This window comes from Pogoniulus pusillus, unplaced genomic scaffold (genome assembly GCF_015220805.1).
Source record: "Pogoniulus pusillus isolate bPogPus1 unplaced genomic scaffold, bPogPus1.pri scaffold_47_arrow_ctg1, whole genome shotgun sequence".
NCBI lineage: Eukaryota > Metazoa > Chordata > Aves > Piciformes > Lybiidae > Pogoniulus > Pogoniulus pusillus.
Genome location: NW_026974707.1, coordinates 137,040 through 144,534, shown reverse-complemented (window position 1 = coordinate 144,534; position 7,495 = coordinate 137,040). Strand labels below are relative to the sequence as shown.

Sequence of the window (7,495 nt, the reverse complement as noted above, 5' to 3'; positions counted from 1 at the left end):
GTGACGTCACACAATGCTCACTGTGACATCACAATGCTTTCTGTGACATCACACAATATTCATTGTGATGTCACCCAATGCACACTGTGACATCACAATGCTTTCTGTGACATCACACACTGATCTTTGTGACGTCACACAATGCTCACTGTGACATCACAATGCTTTGTGTGACGTCACAGAATGGACTTTGTAGACGTCACACAGTGCTCACTGTTACATCACAATGCTTTCTGTGACATCACAGAATGGTCACTGTGACATCACACTGCTTTCTGTGACATCAAACAATGGTCATTGTGACGTCACACAATGCTCACAGTGACATCACAATGCTTTCTGTGACGTCACACAATGGACTTTGTGACATCACACAGTGCTCACTGTGACATCACAATGCTTTCTGTGACGTCACACAATGGACTTTGTGACGTCACACTGTGCTCACTGTGACATCACAATGCTTTCTGTGACGTCACACTAATGGTCTTTGTGACGTCACACAATGTTCACTGTGACATCACAATGCTTTCTGTGACATCACACAATGCTCACTGTGACATCACACAGTGCTCACTGTGACGTCACAATGCTTTCTGTGATGTCACACAATGGTCTTTGTGACGTCACACAGTGCTCACTGTGACATCTCAATGCTTTCTGTGATGTCACACTAATGGTCTTTGTGACGTCACACAGTGCTCATTGTGACATCACAATGCTTTCTGTGAGGTCACACAATGGTCTTTGTGACGTCACACAGTGCTCACTGTGACATCACAATGCTTTCTGTGACGTCATACAATGGTCTTTGTGACGTCACACAGTGCTCACTGTGAAATCACAATGTTTCCTGTGACGTCACGCAATGGTCTCTGTGACATCACACAATGGTCTTTGTGACATCACAATGCTTTCTGTGATGTCACACAATGGTCTTTGTGACGTCACACAATGCTCACTGTGACATCACAATGCTTTCTGTGACGTCACACAATGGTCTTTGTGATGTCACACAGTGGTCTTTTTGACGTCACACAATGCTTTCTGGACATCACAATGCTTTCTGTGATGTCACACAGTGCTGTCTCTGGCGTCACACAATGCACTCTGTGATGTCACACAATGGTCTTTGTGACGTCACACAATGCACTCTGTGATATCACATAATTGTCTTTCTGACATTACCCAATGCTCACATGACATCACAATGCTTTCTTTGACCTCACACAATGCTTTCTGTGACGTCTCACAATGGTCTTTGTGTCATCACACAATGCACTCTATGACATCACAATGCTTTCTGTGACATCACACTATGGTCTTTGTGACATCACACAATGCACTGTGACATCATTATGCTTTCTGTGACGTCATGCAATGGTCTTTGTGATGTCACACAATGCTCCCTGTGACATCACAATGCTTTCTGTGACTTCACACAATGGTCTTTGTGACGTCACATAATTGTCTTTTTGATGTCACACAATGCCTTCTGTGACATCACAATGCTTTCTGTGACGTCACACTGTGATGGTTTGGGCTCTTACCCCCCCACACACACTTTGTATTTGCCCCAGCTAACTCAGACGGACCCTGGGAATATCGATGAAGCAATTTATTTACAGCTAGCAGAATTTACAAGCAGCTATTTACAATATATACAGTTATATACAATTATATACAGAAATATACAAAGGATAAACAATACAAAAGCACAACTCCCCTCCCAGAAACCTGAGTCCCCAGGAGGGGCTCTCAAACCACCCCAACACCTCCCCCCGGCCCTCTCAACCTTACCCCAGTTCTCAGGAAGAAGAGAGGTGCAGCCAAGAGGTTAAGGAGCAAGGTTAGAAAGCAGTGATGTTAGAAAGATGTGACCAGGTCTAAGGCAAAAGCAAGAGTGAGAAACAAAATGGAGAAAGTTTTCTTCTTCTTCCCAGAGTTCTCAGCAAGACTGTGAGAGAAGTTGACATCAATTGTTTTCATTTCACTGCCCGTTATCTAGTTCTTTTACCAAAACATTCCAGCTTGCTTCAAACTAGCACAATCCACCCCTGTCTACTTCGCTCAGAGTATCGCTGAGAATTATCCAATCTAACCTAAACCAATATTTACACTAAAACAATATATACAAGTTCAGTTCACACTTCAATCAGATGTAGGTGATTCAAAAGCTCAGAACAGGGACTCCCAGGTGATGTTGGGTTCGTGCTCACGTACTGTAGATTCTATCGTAGATTCTCTCAGTGTTGGGCGCCGATGTTACCTAGAACAGAAAACTGCTAACAGCTTGAATTTAAACTTTCTCAGCTAAGGTTAAATTTCTCTGTGGCACACACTGGATTTCACCATTCTCCTGCATTACCCAGTATGTATGACCAGGACCTTCAGCAGACACCAGCCCTCGGAGAGGTTTCCCTTCGCCCGAAGGAGAAAATACCCAAACAGTTTTCCCTAACAGATTCTTTTCACCTACAACAGGAACTTTATCACCGCCAGGGTGAGGAGTGGAGCTGCTGCTGCTCCACACCGAGGGTCTGGAGCTGGACAGTTCCTGCCCTCAGCTGCTTGCGTCAGAGCTGCTGCTGCTGCTGCTGCAGGAGTGGAACCTCCTGGTGCTCGTGGGGTCCCATACAGCCTGCGAGAGGCAGAGAGCAGCTCAGGTGCAGCTCAGCACAGCAGCAGTGCTGCCTCTGCTTCCCTGCAGGGATGATGTCAACAAAAGCAGTTTGGGCTACGCAGGCTCAGCGCCTGAGGATGCCCTGTGCTGGCTGCAGGCCTCCCTCTGATCCCTCCTGCTGAGCAGAAGTGGGAATGGGAAGGAAATTTCACCCGGGGAAGCCTCAGTGATGGGGCTCAGAGAAGCTTTGGTGCCTGACATCAAAGCAGCCACAGGGATGGGGCACAGAGAAGCTTTGGTGCCTGACATCAAAGCAGCCACAGGGATGGGGCACAGAGAAGCTTTGGTGCCAGACATCAAAGCAGCCACAGGGATGGGGCACAGAGAAGCTTTGGTGCCTGACATCAAAGCAGCCACAGGGATGGGGCACAGAGAAGCTTTGGTGCCTGACATCAAAGCAGCCTCAGTGATGGGGCACAGAGAAGCTTTGGTGCCTGACATCCAAGCCCAAATTGTCGTGGAGGGGATTTCTCTATTCCTCCCCTGTTAGGGGGAGGTGAGAAATTAATTTGAGGAAGTTTTGATTTTTTATAAAATTCTTTATTAAAATTAATATTTACAAATTTACACCACCCCAACCACTATGAAATCCAGGGTTCCTCTGCAAGTTTATGAAAATAGCTTGGGATATATTTACAGGGATTGGTTATTAAATGGGAATATCAAATTATTAACAATTATAGACAGAGAGAAAGATTCTTAGGCTTAATGCCTCTTAACCACCCTAGTGTTTGCCCAGCAAGGGCTGAAACTGTGTCTGCTCTTCAGAGAGAGATCACTTATATCACAAAGGTATTAAAGCTTATTTAGGTGTGATGCTCTTGAGTCTTAATCATAAATCACCCTCCCGGGAATCTGTCTCAGCATGTGCCCAGTATTGGGGTCTTGGTGAGCTGGAGATGTGTCCTGGCTTGCAGGGGGAATTGATAAGGGTTTTCCCAGTCTCTGGGGTAAATTGAGTTTTCTCTAACCTTCACTCCTGGGGTGATCTCTGTCTCGGTGCTGCCTCTTCTTCTGGATGCTGTGTGTCCAGGGATGATCAGCTGGCAGGTTTTTCCCGATGCAGGAGAAGGATTTGTCTGTGTTTCTTCTGACAGGGGCTGGCAGCTAGCAGGCTGCGTTTGCAGGTGTGCAGACCATCTGGCAAGGGGTCTGCTGGCTCTGGGTCTTTCCAGAGTTACAGGATAGCTGGCAAGCAGTATTTATGCCGGGCAAGCAGGGTCTGTGCCATGCTGCATGGAGGTTTAACTCCGTATGAATCAAGATAGCTCCAGGCTTTAGGCAGGGGGTCTCAGCCCCCCATACATGTATGGTGCAGGCATGAATGTGCTCTGCTTCTCAGAGGGCTTGCAGATAGCTTGGCTGCGCCTTGAGATCAATGAACGAGGTCTAAGCCTCTGTAATGCTTGTGAGTGAGCGAGGCCTGATCCTGTCTAGGCCAATGCAAGCAGGTCAGGGCAGCAGGATGCTGCTGTGGATCAGAGCTGAGTCTAAAATGCTCTAAGCTTCTGAACTGGGAAACAGTCTGGACCATCTGAACAGACTGAACAGGGCTGACCACGTGGTGCTGCTGTGCACCCCTCTTTATAGGCTCTGGGCTGAGATTTGTGGCTCGTTGGACATCTAACATGACCAATCAGGTTGGCCGTAGGCCAAACCTTGCCCCAATAGGCAGCAGAGATGTGCCTGGACCCTCCCAATAGGAGATTACCTGGGCAGACCCCAGGGGCACAGGGGCTGGGCGTGTGTGGGTTACGCAGTTGGTTTGCTGCTTCGTGGCTCCTGGCAGCAGAGCAGGTCTGGGCATGCAGAGGCACAGAAAAGCCTCAGTTTTGGGGCTGCTGCCCCTCCACCACACAAATGGCACTGTGGGACTGTGCCATGGGAGAGAACCAACAACCTTCTGCCCTTCTGGCTGGAGCCTTGCAGGGCTCAAGCTCAGCACTCTGGGAAGTCTTCCTCAGACATCTGAGTTCTTGAGGCTGCACAACAGAAAGCAGCAGCTGCTGAGCTGCCAGTGAGCTGCTCCAGGGGTGCCAAAGGAACTGGCTTGGTCTGCCCTTGCAGGTGGCTCTGCTCCCTGTGCTAAGGTGACGACCCCAATGGAGCCAGCACAGAGCTCTTGCTGCCAGGCACTGCCCAGAGACAGCCAGAGGGACACAGGAGAGCACAGGCACAGGAACATGAAAACTGTCTGGGGTGTGAGGCACAGTGGGAGAAGGGTGAGGAGGCAGGGCCCAGGGTCCTGCACACCAAAGCTCATTTCTGGGACAGGTGAGTTTTTCCTGAGACTTTCTGGTGCCTCAGGAGGCTGCAGCTGCCCCTGGGTGACCACACCAAGGTGCCCAGAGCACTGCTCTGCATTGACTCGCCCTTTTGGTCAGCTGCTGGGCACTGGGAGTCCCTTCTCATGGCATCCACAGCCAGACCCTGAGCCCTGGCCGTGTGTGTGTGACTAGGGTAGAACTGTGCACGTTCTTCAGCCACACAATCAGTCTGGTTCATCTTCTGTCACCTCATTCCCTTGGAGTAACAGCTTCTGCTGACAATGTTGTGCACTCTCCAGCTCAAGAGATGGCCAAAGGATCTCCCAGGTGTGAGGTGCTGGGAAGCAGAGGCAGTTCTGCTCTGCTGCCTGAGCATCTGAGGAGAAAGTGCCCCACTTACCCCCGACCACCCTGACCCTGGAGGTGCCTGCTAATGTCTATTGCTTTGCAGCTGAGCATATTGGCAGGGACAGGTGAGCCCTTGATGGCAGCAGCTGCCTAGAGAGGACTGCAGTGCTTCCTGTGGGCTTTGTTGGCTTTAAAGCCACCTGAGATTCCTTCCTGTATAGGGTTAACCCTCCAGGGGGAGTAACCCTGAACCTGACCCGAGGTGCTCTTGACCCCTCCCCTGGGGTGGGTCTGAACACCCCCAGGTGATGCTTATCTCACTCCCCCTTCCTGTCCCCTAAAAGCAGGGGGACCTCCTGTTTCACTCTCCCCCTGCATCCCCCATCACCCCCATCACCATCTGCTCCTGGGCTCTCTTTGTTCTACCACGTGGCCATCACCCAGGAGGGGACAAAACCATCCCCAGCACAGTCAGGTTGTGTTTATACCATTTTGCATTTGCTGTTTTCCCTTCTCTGACCTTTGTAACTTCCATACCTCAGATACCTCTTTTAAGTTGTTGCAGAACTTTTCTTTTGTTTTTGGCTTCCAAATCGAGTGAGATTTCACTTCCTTGGGTGTGCTTCCATCTGATCCCTTTCTTTTGGGAAAGAAGGGCAGGAGGGAAGGGCACTCTATGAAGTTGTTATTGGTTCTATCACATTTATCTGAGTCTCTGGAAACTGAAATTAGAGCCCAGACACTTCCCCCTTGAGGGGCTTGCCTCACTGCCTTCTTGTTACCCTTCTGACAAGTTGAGCATCCTGCAGGAGCCTGCTTGGCCAGCTCAGAAGTGCCTCTGCACCCAGGTTGTTTAAGAGCTGAGCACATAGTGCCCGAGTTCCCCACTGGCTCTGCTCATGGAATTGCTGCAGGCTTTGTCTGGCCAATCCTTTTGGCAGCTTCAGTGCTTCTCCTCTCATCTCCATTGCTCACCCTTCAGCTCTGCCCCTGTTTCAGACATAGTTTCTCACTCCTATTTGGAAAAGCTTCACTTGGGGTCCCCCTGAGTGGTCAGTTTGAGAATCTGAACCTCCTTTTGTCTTGCAGCCACCTTTGCAGCCTGATCAGCCAAATTACTGCCAGGTACATGCAGAGCTGTTCCCTTTGGATGTCCTTTTACATGGACCACAGCTGTCTCACTGGGCCCTTTTAGAGCCTCTAGTACCCAGGTGATTAATTCCTCATGCACAGCCCTTTCCCCTGTGTGTTCATAAAGCCCCTTCCTTTCCAAATGTTGCCCAAGGTGTGTCCTGCCTGTGAGCATATCTGGCATCTGCAAACCCCATCCCTGCCTTTCCCTGCCATAGGAGCAAATGGTTCACCAGCCTGTGCCGAGCAAGTTGAACTCAACGTCCCAGCCCCTGTAACCTGCAGAGAGTCCCCATCTGTTGGAGCATAACCTGAATGCCTTTGCCCTTCTTCTGCCCTGGGTGAACCATCAGTGAATGGCTTCCTTCCCATGTCTAATTCTGTTTCTTCCAGGTCCTCTCTTACCTTGGCTGCACTGTGATTCCATCTCTGCAGTCCTGTTCCAGCTGAGATCCCTCCTCTGCATGTCCATACAAAAGCTGGGCCAGGTTTGAGTTATTGGTTACCCTGATGCTGATTCTCTGCTATTTAACAGCATGGCCTCGAGTTTCAAGGTTCTAGCATGGGTCAGCCACTTTTCAGCTCTCTGGTTCAATGCACTCCTCTCATTATGGGCAGTACAAACCTTCAGTACTGCTCCAGATGTTCTGTTTCCAGCTTCTTGAACCGCAGGGGCAGTAGCTGCTGCTGCCTGTGAGCAAACAGCCCATCCCCTGCTCACTGGATCCAGCAGCTCAGACAGGTGAGCTGCCCCTTCCTCTCTCTCTATTCCTGGCCAACACTCCACAAGCAACTTGGCCTTTAATATTTACAGACAAAAGGAGTGGGCTTTTTAAATCTGGGAGGCTCAAAACAGGAGCCTCCATCAGTGATTCTTTTATCCCTTGGAGCTTCTCCTCATCTCCTTTAGTCCATTTACCTACATTCTGAGTAAGTTTTTCACACAGGAATGTAACCTTTTGGGTACATTCTGACATCCATAACCTGTCCTAATAATCCTAGTGATTGTCTAATCTCCTTCTGGCTTTTTGGGGCTGGCAGTGGTAAGATCCCCACCACTCTTTCT

General features: G+C 49.5%; 1 long non-coding RNA gene across 2 annotated transcripts; it reads left to right on the top strand.

The window, feature by feature from the left end:
• The first annotated feature begins 5,742 nt into the window (after positions 1–5,742).
• Positions 5,743–7,079, top strand: LOC135174161 (uncharacterized). Of its 2 annotated transcripts, none has more exons than XR_010301766.1 (3): positions 5,743–5,773; positions 6,388–6,509; positions 6,823–7,079. It is a non-coding gene; the product is annotated as an uncharacterized LOC135174161 (long non-coding RNA). The 2 variants fall into 2 exon arrangements; XR_010301767.1 differs by lacking the exon at positions 6,823–7,079 and adding an exon at positions 6,648–6,814.
• The last annotated feature ends 416 nt before the right edge of the window (positions 7,080–7,495 follow it).